Source organism: Hyla sarda, chromosome 1 (assembly GCF_029499605.1).
Source record: "Hyla sarda isolate aHylSar1 chromosome 1, aHylSar1.hap1, whole genome shotgun sequence".
Classification (NCBI taxonomy): Eukaryota; Metazoa; Chordata; class Amphibia; order Anura; family Hylidae; genus Hyla; species Hyla sarda.
In genome coordinates, this window is record NC_079189.1 from 384984561 (window position 1) to 385001206 (window position 16646).

The window sequence follows — 16646 nt, forward strand, 5'->3', positions numbered from 1 at the left end:
GTGAACAGTGAGTAGAAGGTTGTAGGAGGCATAAGTTTAACTGGCCGGGAAAAGCCCACCAGTTGATAGACATGGCGTGCTGGATTGTGTAGTTAATGACTAGACGGTCTAGGGTTTTGTTTGTTCCTGCATTATGTTTTTATTTATCCTGAAACCTATCTAATATACCTGGCGAGGGACCGGGCTTGCATAAAATACTGTTGTTTGCCTTCTGATTGAAGTGGAAATGTGTACTGTGGTGGTGTCAAGGACAATTCCAGAGCTATCCCAGGGGAGAAATCCTTACAATATATATATATATATATATATATATATATATATATATATATATATATATATATATATAAAGGGTACATCCAAATATATAAAGGGTACATCCACTTTGATAAGAGAAAAGAAAGTTTCCAATTTTACTACACTCAATTTTACTACACTACACCAGTGTAGGGATCATCACCCAGTTGGGGCTGTAGGTAGGGCAGTGGTATTGTGAGAGCTCAGATTTGCACTGCTCCCTACCCTGATGTGACAGCTAAACCTAAAGGGGTTAAACCATGGGTAAAAATCAGCTTCAAATCTGCAACAGATGTAAAGATCCTAGCCTGCCCATCATATTGGTGTGCTGAGGACCAGAGGCGTTGCTGGGCAGGGGAGCCCCATGTCTCAGGGCCATAGCCTGAGCTATAGCATTCTTCTTCTTCATATCATCTGGTGCCAGAAAGGTAAATATATTTGTAAATTGCTTATTTAAAAAAAAATATGAATCCTTCTAGCTCTTATCAACTGCTTTGTGTTCCACAGGAAGTTGAATTGTTTGTTTTCAGTCTGACCACAGTGCTCTCTGCTGACACCTCTTCATGTCCATGTCAGGAACTGTTCAGTGTAGGAATAAATCCTCATAGCAAACCTATCCTGCTACTTACAGTTCCTGACATGGACAGAGGTGTCAGCAGAGAGCACTGTGGTCAGACTGGAACGAACTACACAACTTCCTGTGGAACAAACAGCAGCTGATAATTGCTGGAAAGAATAAGATTATTTAATAGAAGTAATTTACAAACCTGTTTAACTTTCTGGCTCCAGTTGTTTTGAAAACCGGAGTACCCCCTTAAGACAGTTGTGGCTTCAAGGTTATGTCCTTCTCACTGCGCCTAGCAGCAGTCTCAGAAGATTTCAGACTTTCAGGCTTGGTACGGAGAGTGGGAGAAAAGCATTTCACAGCCACAGAACTGCTTACTCCAACCTGCGCAGCTCAACTCCCACCACTCACTTAATAGGCCCACCACACATCTCTCTGTCCCCCTGCACCGCACAAGTGGATCAAAAAGCCAGAACTACACTGGCACCTTTAAAAACAACTCATGGCGCAAATAATAAGCCTAATAATAAACACAGCTCCATAGATTGAAAAATATCAAAGTAATAGGGGTAAAACATTGAACAGAGTATTTTTTTTTTGTTTTAAATTTTTTCTTTTAAATCCATAAAACAAAGCAAAAATTATCCAAGTTTGGTATCATTAGAATAGTACCCATAGAATGAAGTAAACATGCCAGTTTTACCGTATTGTATAAACTGAAAACATTTTTGCCTCACAAAATTCTGCAATTCCATATTTTGCCATACATATAATTTGTTTCTGGCTTCATAATGAATCACATAATAACATAAAGTACACCAATAAAAGGTCAACTTGTGCCACAAAAAATAAGCCCTCACACAATGCAATCGGATAAAAAATAAAGCTATGACTATTGGAAAATCGCTCAATAGGATTTTATTGTGAAAAGGAAAAACATAAAAAGCTGTATAAATTAGGTATTGCATAATTGTAATTGTCATAATCATAATGCCCCACAGAATGAAGATAACATCATTTTTACCACACAGTTAATGCCATTAACCCCTTGGGGACAGAGCCATTTTTCATTTTTGTATCGTTTTTTTCCTTCTCTCCATCTAAAAATTATAACCCTTTCAATTTTCCACCTACAGACCCATATGAGGACTTGTTTTTTGAGCCACCAATTTTACTTTGCAATACTGTCAATCATTTCATCACCAATTCTACGGCAAAACCACACCAGCCTATCACCGCCCGCAGGGATGTCCCGCCTCTGCCCGTGATAGGCTGAAGCACCGTGTGACATCCCAGGCTAAAGGAAGTAGGAAGCAGGCAGCCCAGCCAACCGATCAGCTGTTGCAGAGCTCCTGGGGAATGTATGAAGGTAAGTGAAAGTTTGTTTTCTCTTTTTTTGCAGCCCGGGCGGGATTGAATATGAATAGTCCGTACCGGACATCTCCGCTAAAGTAAAAATTAATCAGAGGAAGAGTCACTGATGCAAAACAGGCTGTCGTTCCTTTGCTGCGCTCCTGCTTGCGGCTTTGGCTGCTTTCTCTCCCTCCCTGCACCAGGTATATTGATCTTATATGACTACTGAAGCTTGAATAAAGTACAGTTATTTATGCTGAACAATGACTTGTGAGTGCTATATATAGTTTAGTCTTCTTGTGTTTTAGACTTGTATTGGATTCTATATTTCATATGAACTCAGCGCCGCAGTCTGTGATTCACCTGAATCCCATTATCCTGTCCAGAGCTTGTAAAAGTGTCCCACAGTGCCTATCCAATCTCCTCACTGTCTATGACATCACATAATACCACTTGTGTAAGGTGTGGCAATCAAAGGAAATCCTGGCTAGATATATGTGTGTATATATATGCAGTGGGGCAAAAAAGTGTTTAGTCAGCCCCCAATTGTGCCAGTTCTCCCACTTAACCCCTTAAGGACTCAGCCCATTTTGGCCTTAAGGACTCAGACAATTTAATTTTTACGTTTTCATTTTTTCCTCCTCGCCTTCTAAAAATCATTACTCTTTTATATTTTCATCCACAGACTAGTATGAGGGCTTGTTTTTTGCGCGACCAGTTGTCCTTTGTAATTACATAACTCATTATATCATAAAATGTATGGCGCAACCAAAAAACACTATTTTTGTGGGGAAATTAAAATGAAAAACGCAATTTTGCTAATTTTGGAAGGTTTCGTTTTCACGCCGTACAATTTATGGTAAAAATGACATGTGTTCTTTATTCTGAGGGTCAATACGATTAAAATGATACCCATTATTACGTACTTTTATATTATTGTTGCGCTTAAAAAAAATCACAAACTTTTTAACCAAATTAGTACGTTTATAATCCCTTTATTTTGATGACCTATAACTTTTTTATTTTTCCGTATAAGCGGCGATATGGGGGCTCATTTTTTGCGCCATGATCTGTACTTTTTTTTGATACCACATTTGCATATAAAAAACTTTTAATACATTTTTTATAATTTTTTTTTAATAAAATGTATTAAAAAAGTAGGAATTTTGGACTACTTTTTTTTTCGTTCACGCCGTTAACCATACGGGATCATTAACATTTTATTTTAATAGTTCGGACATTTACGTACGCGGTGATACCAAATATGTCTATAAAAAAAAAATTACGCTTTTTGGAGGTAAAATAGGAAAAAACGGACGTTTTACTTTTTTATTGGGGGAGGGGATTTTTCACTTTTTTTTTTACTTTTACTTTTACATTTTTTTACATTTTTTTTTACACTTGACTAGTCCCCATAGGGGACTATTCATAGCAATACCATGATTGCTAATACTGATCTGTTCTATGTATAGGACATAGAACAGATCAGTGTTTTCGGTCATCTTCTGCTCTGGTCTGCTCGATCACAGACCAGAGCAGGAAACGCCGGGAGCCGCACGGAGGAAGGAGACCTCCGTGCGGCGTTATGAATGATCGGATCCCCGCAGCAGCGCTGCGGGCGATCCGATCATTCATTCAAATCGCGCACTGCCGCAGATGCCGGGATCTGTATTGATCCCGGCACCTGAGGGGTTAATGGCGGACGCCCGCGAGATCGCGGGCGTCGGCCATTGCCGGCGGGTCCCTGGCTACGATCAGCAGCCGGGATCAGCCGCGCATGACACGGGCATCGCTCCGATGCCCGCGGTTATGCTTAGGACGTAAATGTACGTCCTGGTGCGTTAAGTACCACCGCACCAGGACGTACATTTATGTCCTGCGTCCTTAAGGGGTTAAAAAGATCCCACTTAAAAAAAAGCTCTGTCATTTTCATTATAGGCATGCCTTAACTATGAGAGACATAATGAGAAAAAAAATCCATAAAATCACTTTGTCTGATTTTTAAATAATCTTTTTGCTAATTATGGTGGAAAGTATTTGGTCACCTACAAACAAGCAAGATTTCTGGCTCTCGCAGACCTGTAACTTCTTCTTTAAGAGTCTCCTCTGTCCTCCACTCCATTACCTGTATTAATGGAACCTGTTTTAACTTGTTTTCAGTATAAAAGACACCTGTCCACAACCTCAAACAGTCACACTCCAAACTCCACTATGGCCAAGACAAAAGAGCTGTCGAAGGACACCAGAAGCAAAACTGTAGACCTACTCCAGCCTGGGAAGACTGAATGTTTAACTTTCTGGCATCAGTTGATTAGAAATAAAATGTTTTCCTGTGGAGTACCCCTTAATGTTGCAGCCAGTGTTTGTTTTTTACTCTTTTATTTTTCTGTCAACAGAGCTTGTTTTTAGCGGAACCAATTGTTTATTTACCATATATTGTATTGTAAAACCAATTTACTGTGGTAGAGTTACATAAAGAAGAACCCTGCAGCAAAAAATGCAGGTTCACATGCTAAGGAGATGTCTGGCATCAGTGTGAATTTAGGAGCTGGGTCCAGGGAGGGAAAATAGGTCTGACACACTACTCTGACACTGGATAAATATGACAAGATGGTTTGACATCCAGCCAGTCAGCCACAGAATCACAGTTAGTATGGGGTACATTTCTCATTGTTGCTTTGGTAAGCGAGTTCTGTAGTCTTTTTTTTTTTTTTTTTACTTTGGTTTTGCTTATGTATGACATTTATCATATTACTAGCTGAGTACCCGGCGTTGCCCGATTTTTCCTTCCTAATACTTGTTGGGGAGGAAAATAAACAAAGGAGGAAGCTTTTGACTTCATATCCCGTCCTCAGATCCCGACCTCCTATCCCATCATCATATCCCGACCTCCTATCCCGTCCTCCTATCCCATCCTCCTATCCCGTCCTCCTATCCCATCCTCCTTTCCCATCTTTATATCTCGATCTTCTTTCCCGTCCTCCTTTCCCATCCTCCTTTCCCGTCCTCCTATCCCGTCCTCCTATCCAGTCCTCCTATCCAGTCCATCTATCCTGACCTCCTATCCTGACCTCCTATCCTGACCTCCTATCCCGTCCTCCTATCCTGTCCTCCTATGATGACCTCCTATCATGACCTCCTATCCCGTCCTCCTATCTCGACCTCCTATCCCATCCTCCTATCACGACCTCATATCTCAACCTCCTATCCCATCCTCCTATCCCGACCTCCTGTCCCGACCTCCTGTCCCGACCTCCTGTCCCGTCCTCCTGTCCCGTCCTCCTATCCCGGTCCTCCTATCCCGGTCCTCCTATCCCGGTCCTCCTATCCCGGTCCTCCTATCCCGACCTCCTATGTCGACCTCCTATCCCGACCCGTAATATGTGTACCAGTTATTGAAATATCTCCAGCCGTACGGAAGTTATGTGGGAACATATATTTCCCATTGATTTGCATGGGACTTTAAAGAAAAACCCCGACCCTCACAAATGGGGGTAGTTAAGGGTTAAATTAACTATCCTATATTTTAAGTGGACATATAAGTAACATGTGACCAAGTATTATCGAAATATCTCAAGCCGTTTGGAAGTTATGCAGTAACATATATTTCCCATTGACTTGTATGGGACTTTAAACATAAACCCCACCCCTGGCGAATGGGGGCGAGTAAGGGTTAAATCACCTATCCTATGTTTGTTGTTGACATATAAGTAACATGTGTGCCAAGTTTCATGTTAATATCTTTAGCCGTTTGGACGTGATGCTGGAACATACCCACATACATACATACATACACACACACGTTGAGTTTTATATATATAGATCACAGGGTGTTGATAAATTTGGCTCACATAAGCAAAAAAAAATTATAAATAAATAAACCACTTTGGAATATCATTTTTTTAAATCAAACATAAGCATAATGTATTAATAGTATTAATAGTAAACAAAAAGCTGTTGCCAAACTACATCCCCCATCATTTCCAGACTGGCTGTCTAGAAATGATGGGAGTTGTAATTTAACAACAACGAGCTTCCAGTTAAGCACCAGCTGAAATCTCCTGTGATTGTAGGAGTTGTAGTTTAGCAACAGCTGGAGGCGCCATGGTGTTAAATGGCTCCCTGGCCACCCGCCGGCATCTCCCACCTGCCCACTAACTGTTGCAACTAAAACTCCCAGCATGCCCTTACAGAGAGGACATGCTAGGAGTTGTAGTTGCAACAGCTAGCAGGCGGGATGTAGATGTAGGCAGATGGTAAATAAATGGGGGGTGGCTGGGGAGCGGAACTTCGCAAAAAGTGGTACAAAAAGTAGCAGTTGCGACTCTTTGTGCAACTTTTACAAAATGCTGTCTAAAGCAAGACTTTTAACCCCTTAAGGACCCAGCCAATTTTCACTGTAGGACCCGGTCATATTTTGCTGAAATGGTTTTTGGAGGGCATGTCCCATTAAGGAAGCCCCTATGGTGCCAGAAGAGCAAAAAAAAAAAAAAAAACATAGCACACTATTCTGGAAACTATACCCCTCAAGGAACGCAATAAGGGGTACAGTGAGCCTTAACACCCCACAGGTGTTTGCCGACTTTTTGTTAAAGTCGGATGTGTAAATGAAAAAAAAAATGTTTCACTAAAATGCAGATTTTTCCCCAAATTTTACATTTTTCAAGGGGTAGTAGGAGAAAATGACCCCCAAAATGTGTAACCCCATTTCTTCTGAATATGGAAATACCCAATGTGTGGACGTCAAGTGCTCTGCGGGCGAACTACAATGCTCACAAGAGGAGCGCCATTGAGCTTTTGGAGACAGAATTTCGTTGGAATAGAAGTCGGGGGCCATGTGCGTTTGCAAAGCCCCCCTTGATGCCAGAACAGTGGATCACCCCCACATGTTACCCCATTTTGGAAACTACACCCCTCACAGAATTTAATGCAGTGAGTATTTACACCCCACTGGCGTTTGACAGATCTTTGGAACAGTGGGCTGTGCAAATGAAAATAAAAAATTTTAATTTTCACGGACCACTGTTCCAAAAATCTGTCTGACACCTGTGGGGCGTAAATGCTCACTCTACCCCTTATTACATTACATGAGGGGTGTAGTTTCCAAAATGGGGTCACATGTGGGGGGGAGGTCCATTGTTCTTGTACAATGGGGGCTTTGTAAACACACGTGGCCTTCAATTCTGGACAATTTTTCTCTTCAAATTTCCAATGGTGCTCCTTCTCTTCTGAGCATTGTAGTGCGCAAGCAGAGCACTTTACATCCACATTTGGGGTATGTTCTTACTCAGAAGAAATGGGGTTACAAATTTTGGGGGGCTTTTTTTCCAATTTTCCCTTGTGAAAATGAAACATTTAGGGTAACACCAGCATTTCAGTGAAAACATTTTTTTTTCATTTTTCCATCCAACTTTGAAGAATTTCCATTAAACACCTGTGGGGTGTTCAGGCGCACTATACCCCTTGTTACGTTCCGTGAGGGGTGTAGTTTCCAAAATGGGTTCACATGTGGGTATTTATTTTTTTGCGTTTATGTCAGAACCGCTGTAAAATCAGCCACTGCTGTGCAAATCACCAATCACCTTGTTGTGCGTCCGCAGAGCATTTTACGTCCACATATGGGTTATTTCCGTACTCAGGAGAAATTGCGTTACAAATTTTGGTGTTTTTTTTTTCCCTTTTAACACTTGTGAAAGTAAAAAGTATGGGGCAACACCAGCATATTAGTGTTACATTTTTTTTTTTTTGTACACTAAAAGGCTGGTGTAGCCCCCAACTTTTCCTTTTCATAATGGGTAAAAGGAAAAAAAGACCCCCAAAATTTGGGGTGCAATTTCTCCCGAGTATGGAAATACCCCATATGTGGCCCTAAACAGTTTCCTTGAAATACGACAGGGCTCCGAAGTGAGAGCGCCATGCACATTAGGGAATGCATAGCAGTGGACATAGGGGTATTCTACGCCTGTGATTCCCAAACAGGGTGCCTCCAGCTGTTGCTAAACTCCCAGCATGCCTGGACAGTCAGTGGCTGTCCGAAAATGCTGGGAGTTGTTGTTTTGCAACAGCTGGAGGCTCCGTTTTGGAAACGTAGGGTACATTCGCACTGACAGAGGTTTACAGTGAGCTTCCCGCTAGAAATTTGCGCTGCGGCGAAAAATTTGACGCAGCTCATACTTGAAGCAGGAATCTTACTGTAAGCCTGCCTGTGTGAGCGTACCCTGTACTTTCACATGGGGGGGATAATCTCCAGCTGTTTCAAAACTACAACTCCCAGCATGCACTGACAGACCGTGCATGCTGGGAGTTGTACTTTTGCAACAGCTGGAGGCACACTGGTTGGAAAACCTTCAGTTAGGTTCTGTTACCTAACTCAATATTTTCAAACCAGTGTGCCTATAGCTATTGCAAAACTACAACTCCCATCATGTACTGATTGCCGAAGGGCATGCTGGGAGATGTAGTTATGCAACAGCTGGAGGTACGCAACTACAACTCCCAGCATGCCGAGACAGCTGTTTGCTGTTTAGGCATGTTGGGATTTGCAGTTTTGCAACATCTGGAGGACTACAGTTAAAGACCAGTGCACAGTGATCTCCAAACTGTGGCCCTCCAGATGTTGCAAAACTACAAATCCGAGCATGCCCAGACAAAAAACAGCTGTGTGGGCATGCTAGGAGTTGTAGTTTGGCAAGATCTAGAGGGCAGTATAGAGATCACTGTGCAGTGGTCTCTAAACTGTACACCTCCAGCTATTGCAAAACTACAACTCCCAGCATGCCCAAACAGCTGTCTGGGCATGCTGAGAGTTGTAGTTTTGCAACATCTGGAGGGCTACAGTGTAGAAACCACTGTATAGTGGTCTCAAACTCTAGCCCTCCCGATGTTGCTAGGCAACTCACCGGCTTCCGTACGATCCAGGAAGCCGTCCTCTTCTGCCACACGACATGCCGCCCGCGCCGATCACCGCAGCCGTTCGCGCCCCTCAGCTTCAGCCAGTGGGTAAGTGGACTTCGGCGCCCGGTCCCTGTCGGTTTCCCTGTCCTGCCCCGTCTATTGTGGTTGGGCAGAATGGGGAGAACAAAAGTTAACCCTGCCGCCCCCGATCTGCTATTGGTCGTCGCTTTTGACGACCAATAGCAGGGATAGGAGGGGTGGCACCCCTGCCACCTCACTCCTATCCCTTCAGGGGGATTGTAGGTGTCTTGGACAACCGCCATCCCCCTTATATTCCGGGTCACCATAGACCCGAATGACCCGGAATAGGCGCAGATCGCAAGTGTGAATTCACTTGCGATTTGCGCCAATCGCCGAAATGGGGGGGTCTGATGACCCCCCTGGGCATTTGCGCGGGGGCCTGCCGACCGATCGCGGCGCCGCGCGCTATTAACCCTTTAGCCGCGCGCTCAGAGCGGCTAAAAGTGAAAGTTGCCGGCTAGCTCAGTCGGGCTGTTCGGGATAGCCGCGGCTAATCGCGGCATCCCGAACAGCTTACATGACAGCGGGAGGGCCCCTACCTGCCTCCTCGCTGTCTGATCGCCGAATGACTGCTCAGTGCCTGAGATCCAGGCATGAGCAGTCATGCGGCAGAATCGTCGATCACTGGTTTCCTATGAGAAACCAGTGATCAATGATGAAGATCAGTGTGTGCAGTGTTATAGGTCCCTATGGGATAACAATGATCAGTGTGTGCAGTGTTATAGGTCCCTATGGGAGCTATAACACTGCAAAAAAAAGTGAAAAAAAAAATAAAAAAGATCATTTAACTCCTTCCCTATTAAAAGTTTGAATCACCCCCCTTTTCCAATAAAAAAAAAAAACACTGTGTAAATAAAAATAAAAATAAACATATATGGTATCACCGCGTGCGGAAATATCCAACTTATAAAAATATATCATTAATTAAACCGCCCGGTCAATTCCAAAGTCCAAAATAGTGCATTTTTGGTCACTTTTTATATCATTTAAAAATGAATAAAAAGCGATCAATAAGTCCTATCAATGCAAAAATGGTACCGTTAAAAAATGAGCCCTCATACCGCCCCATACACGGAAAAATAAAAGTTATAGGGGTCAGAAGATGACAATTAATTAATTAATTAATTAATTAATTTTCCTGCTTGTAGTTATGATTTTTTCCAGAAGTCCGACAAAATCAAACCTATATAAGTAGGGTATCATTTTAATCGTATGGACCTACAGAATAAAGATAAGGTGTCATTTTTACCGAAAAATGTACTACGTAGAAACGGAAGCCCCCAAAAGTTACAAAACGGCATATTTTTTTTCAATTTTGTCGCACAATGATTTTTTTTCCGTTTCACCATAGATTTTTGGGCAAAATTACTGACGTCATTACAAAGTAGATTTGGTGGCACAAAAAATAAGCCATCATATGGATTTTAGGTGCAAATTTGAAAGAGTTATGATTTTTTAAAGGCAAGGAGCAAAAAACGAAAATGCAAAAACGGAAAACCCCCCGGTCCTTAAGGGGTTAAGACCCAGGGTGTCAGGACGTACCAGTAAGCCCGGGGTCCTGTACAGGTTAAAGGGGGTTTGCAACTTTTTTTTTGCCTATGTGCGACTGTCGCACATGATAAACTCTTAACCACTGCAAAGTGAAATTTGAAAATTGCTTAGATAGGGCTGATTGTGCTTTCCCACAAAAGTCACACAAAAAATGCTTAGGCGCATGTGCGACTTTTTGTGCGACTTTTGTAAGCAAAAAGAAAAAACCTCTAAATCCATTGATAAATCTCCCTCTATGTTTCTGTTTAAAATAGACAAATAAGGGGACAATTCTAGCTCAGGGGCTTATACGGGGATTCCCCATGTCCCCCTTTGGGCAAATTTCAGCTTGCTGCTTATATTTTATATGCATAGAAAAATTGATAACGTTTGTTTAAAATTATCATAAGGAGAAAACGAAAAGGCTGCTTCTTTATATATTGTATGTGATATTTTGGTGTGGATGCCCAAACCCCATTTATCTTTGACATTTCCAGCGTACATGACTTTATACAGAAGACATATTTCAGAGTGATAGGCATAACATTTCTCACAAGTTTGGCTCAATCCCAATTAAAATGATGTCTACAGAAGCAGGAAGATTCCCTACATGAATACTGACCAGAACATTAACAGTGCTAGCAGCCGGATTCATGAGTGCACAAGGGGTTAATGCCTTATTCTCTGGCACTAGAAATGACGGCTCCTAGGAGGCTTCTAACTTTTTGTCTGTACACATTCTGCAGCCACAGCACATCTCTGGCCTTCCAACAGACATGCTTTGTTTCTATGCTGATGAAATGCATTTGAAGGCAGGCATACACAATAGTTATTTTATGTGTAAAATATGCACATACATATGCAGCTTCAAAACAAAACCACAGAAACGGGAAAGAGTGCCGACTTACTTGAAAGAGACAATTTGAGAGAAAAATAGCAATGTTTAGCATTGTAGATTACTGAAACATTCATGAGCAGTCAATGTAGTCATTCTTCAAGACTATTTCAAGCTTCTCTCCATCGTGCTCCGTTTTTTTGTGGATTTGGTATTTTAATTCCCCAGCTTCCAGCGCCAAACACTTCATCAATAGCATCCTGTTAGTATGAGCATGGGATCAAATTCTATCTAGGGACAGGATCATCAGAGTATCAAATAGCGGACTACTTACAGTCATCTCGATATTGCTAGGAAGAGATAAATGGCATTGTAGCATTACACTTCAATCTCTATTGTCGCCACCAGCATTCTAGTGCTTCTGTTAGTAAATTACCATTGTTATTTCCATGGCAACTTCTTGATAGCATTATATTATACAGTATATAGTTTGATCTGTACATTCCTTTTCCATTCCCCAAAATGTATTACTTAAAGGGGTACGCCACTGGAAAACACTTTTTTTTTTTTTTTTATAAACTGGTGCCAGAAAGTTAAACAGATTTGTAAATTACAGTGACTCTTCGACCTACGATGGCCCTGACATACGATCATTTCAACATACGATGGCCTCTCAGAGGCCATCGCATGTTGAAGGCAGCATCAACATACGATGCTTTTGTATGTCGGGGCCATCGCATAAACGGCTATCCGGCAGCGCTGACTGCTTCAGCTGCCGCTGGATAGCCGTTTATGGTCCCCCGTGTGCTCCGCTGACGATCACTTACCTGTCCTCAGGGCTCCGGCGCGTCCTCCTCGGGATCCCCTCCATCGTCGGCACTCTCCATCGTCGTCATCACGTCACTGCGCGCTCCGTACCGTCATCCAATAGGAGCGGCAAGCGTAGCGACGTGATGGCGGCGACGGAGAGTGAGGATGCCGCCGAAGCAGAGGCCTTGCCGGAGCGGTGGGGACACCCCGGGGACACGGCGACAGTGATGGAGGGCGACATCGAGGGCAGCGGTGACGAGCGGTGACGGTCCGGAGCGACGGGGACAGGTGAGTACAACTTCCTATACCAGTGGTCTTCAACCTGCGCACCTCCAGATGTTGCAAAACTACAACTCCCAGCATGCCCAGACAGCCGTTGGCTGTCCGGGCATGCTGGGAGCTGTAGTTTTGTAACACCTGGAGGTCCGCTGGTTGGAGACCACTGTCCTATACTTTACATTGCACGGATCCCTCAACATGCGATGGTTTCAACAAACGATGGTCCATTTGGAACGGATTACCATTGTATGTTGAGGGACCACTGTACTTATATTAAAAAATGTTAAATCCTTCCAGTACTTATCAGCTGCTGTATCCTCCACAGGAAGTTCTTTTCTTTTTTAATTTCCTTTCTGTCTGACCACAGTTCTCTCTGCTGACACCTCTGTCCATGTCAGGATTTGTCTAGAGCAGGATAAGTTTGCTATGGGGATTTGTTTCTTCTCTGGACAGTTCCTAAAATGGACAGAGATGTCAGCAGAGAGCACTGTGGTCAGACAGAGAGGAAATTCATAAAGAAAAGAACTTCCTCTGGATCATACAGCAGCTGATAAGTACTGGAAGGATTTAGATTTTTTTTAATAGAAGTAATTTACAAATCTGTTTAACTTTCTGTCACCAGTTGATTTACAAAAAAAATGTTTTCCAGTGGAGTACCCCTTTAAGGGTCTTGGCTGTTCAAGACTGAGGAAAAATGCTATTTTTTAACACTACATTTGCAACAATTGTAACAGGAGCTGACTTTAAAGGGTATCTTCTGCATCTGTTCATCTCCTTCACCAATAATTCAGGCATGGTTTGCAATCTTTGTTACACCCTGGTAACTCCTTGTTGTATTGAAGGTTTCCAGCATTTCTTTCTTAAACTGGGGAAAGTCACTGGGGTGTTCTGAGCTATAGAGATCTTTTGAACCTAAGAGAAATTAAAGAAGACAGCTTCTTTCTCCATTGGCAGAGTGAAGTAACTAGAGATGGGAGAATCAAAGATGACAAAGTCGAATTAATTACGAATTTCATGAAAAATTCAATTCTGAACAAATCCGAATTTTCTCACGCTTCATGGTAACGAATCACTTCATTCACTAAATTTTGTGCGGGACAGGGGGCTAAAATGGCGGCTACACGTGTGAGGACATGGGGCAAGGAAGTCTGGGAAGATGGGATAACCCTGAATCACATGGCGGCATGCAGCCTATGAGCAGCCAGCCAACCCTGTGATATCACAGCCCTATATATTCAGCAGCCATTGCCGAAGACTGGCATTTCAGAGAGCAAAGACTGTGTGTGCGAACGTATCACCCTTACTGACAATACTGATCTTTACAGCAGCAAATCCATTCACCTCAAGCCGGCATTTGTTCTGGCTAGAGGGAGAGCAGACACTGTGTGGTCACTAATCAGCATTACTGACAATACAGATCAGCACAGGGGAAATACATTGACCTTAAGCCCGCATCACTGCAGGCAGGCAGGGAGAGTTTAGAAGTTGTTTCATAGTCTGCTAATTGAGATCCTAAAGGAAGCACTCCCCATTCAAAGACTGCAAGCAACCATAGTGCATCCAGACTCTGTCATTGTGCCGTTCTGTGGCAGTGATTCTAATAGCGACACCTGTAATCTGCTTGTCTTACTGAATAACAGTATTATTTCACTTCCCCAGCACACTCCCTATGCGTGTTACGGCAAGGCAAAGTTTTCTACACCCCTATTGAGGATCTCTGTAGCCTGGAAATAGTAATTTTTTATAGCGGTTCGCTGCAAATATATGCATATCGAACCAAAATTCTGCGAATCGGCGAAATTTTAAAAAATTCGCCCATCTAGTAACCACATATGTAGAGTAGGTAAAGGAAATTTGTTGGTCCATGGCTAATTTGATGGCATCATTCCTGCATGGAAAGCTTGGAAATCCCCAATATACTCAAGGATAGACCTTGAATAGAAATAGAAATATGTTTTTTGCACCTGAAAACAATTCATATGGAAACTAGTCACAATAATTTGATTGTATTACCGGATTCACATGATAATAACACAGACACATTTTTACACCTGTATTATGGCTATCAGACCCTGCCTGACCGCAGGTCTGAGGGGCAGATCTGAATATAGAGAAAAAAAAAACAGGAGGCGTTATCTAGTGCCATTATACTTCAAAAAGACAAAGAACCAGATAGGGTATAAGGTACTCACCCATTAGTAGAATCAGATGGGGTATAAGGTGTGATACAGCTGAAAATATGTCATATTCTAGGTTCTTCAAAGTAACCACCTTTTGCTTTGATTACTGCTTGGCATTCTCTTGTTGAGCTTCAAGAGGTAGTCACCTGAAATGGTTTTCACTTCACAGGTGTGCTGGTGTGGAGGAGGAGGTGTGATGGTGTGGGATGCTTTGCTGGTGACACTGATGGGGATTTATTCAAAATTGAAGGCATACTGAACCAGCATGTCTACCACAGCATCTTGCAGCGGCATGCTATTCCATCCGGTTTGCGTTTAGTTGGACCATCATTTATTTTTCAACAGGACAATGACCCCAAACACACCTCCAGACTGTGTAAGGGCTATTTGACCGAGAAGGAGAGTGATGGGGTGCTGCGCCAGATGACCTGGCCTACACAGTCACCAGACCTGAACCCAATCAAGATGGTTTGGGGTTAGCTGGACCACAGAGTGAAGACAAAAGGGCCAACAAGTGCTAAGCATCTCTGGGAACTCCTTCAAGACTGTTTGAAGACCATTTCAGGTGACAATCTCTTGAAGCTCATCAAGAGAGAGTGTGCAAAGCAGTAATCAAAGCAAAAGGTGGCTATTTTGAAGAACCTAGAATATGACATATTTTCAGTTGTTTCACGCTTTTTTGTTATGTATATAATTCCACATGTGTTAATTCATAGTTTTGAGGCCTTCAGTGTGAATCTACAATTTTCATAGTCATGAAAATAAAGAAAACTCTGAATGAGAAGGTGTTTCCAAACTTTTGGTCTGTACTGTAGTTCTTGGTTCATTCTTGTAAAGTCCTTGTATTAATTGCTTGTATTGATTTCTACTCTGATATATTTTATCTTGAGGCTTTCTGGTTGTTATACAATTGAACCCCCCCACCTAAGTTTTGAAGTGTTTCCTTTAATCTTCTTCTGTGTTTAATGTGAAGTTAATTGCTGGGCAGCAGTCTCATTGTTGGTGCCATTGGTGCCCAATTTTAGAGTTAATTTTTTAAATAACTAAATGATATACATTGCAGATTATGGTGTTGGCTAGATCTGCATTTTGTGCAGTTAACAAAATCACCCCAGAGACTGGGTTAGTAAGACTACATGTATAAAGCAAAATATTCCATGATGACACATGTTGGGATGCAGTACTACACATGGAATGCAAGTCAGTAGAGGTGGGTGGACCTCCAATTTTTTGGATTTTATCATTGATAGTGGGGGTTGACACCTCCTAATTTTGTTATTTATTGTGAACTGGTTCTCCTTTATTTATATAATACTAGCTGAGTACCTGGCAGTTTTTTCTACCTTCTCCTTGTGGGGGAAGAAAATCAATAAAGGAGGAAGCTTTTGTCCTCATATTCCATCCTCATATCGTGACCCCAAATCCCCTCTTCATATCCCAACCCCAAATCTCCTCTTCATATCCCTACCCCAAATCCCCTCCTCATATTCCGACCTCGTATCCCGTCCTCAAATCACATGCTCATATTCTAACCTCATATCCCAACCTCATATCTCATCATCATATGCCATCCTCATATCCCGACCTACCTTATATCCCGACCTCATATCCAGACCTCATATCCTGTCTTCATAGCCTGACCTCATATCCCGCCCTCATATCTAATCCTCATATCCCGTCTTCAGGTCGGCTGAATTGTGATGAAGATATTGTAAGCCGAAAATAGAAGGAGACGTGGCTTTGTGGGAGTGGGTGTGATTTGCAAGCCAGACCAATGCTCAAAAAGGGTAGAAAATAAAAGGGGTGTGGTTTAAATTGTGGATGT

At 42.5% G+C, this 16646-nt stretch overlaps 1 protein-coding gene across 1 annotated transcript in view; it reads right to left on the reverse strand.

The window, feature by feature from the left end:
* The window catches only part of LOC130307998 (cryptic protein-like), a 57108-nt gene extending 45355 nt beyond the window's left edge, over positions 1-11753 (reverse strand). Inside the window, exon 1 of the mRNA XM_056552209.1 lies at positions 11626-11753. The gene's annotated coding sequence lies outside the window, so the exon portion shown is untranslated. The remainder of the gene's footprint in view (positions 1-11625) is intronic.
* Positions 11754-16646: the final 4893 nt, after the last annotated feature.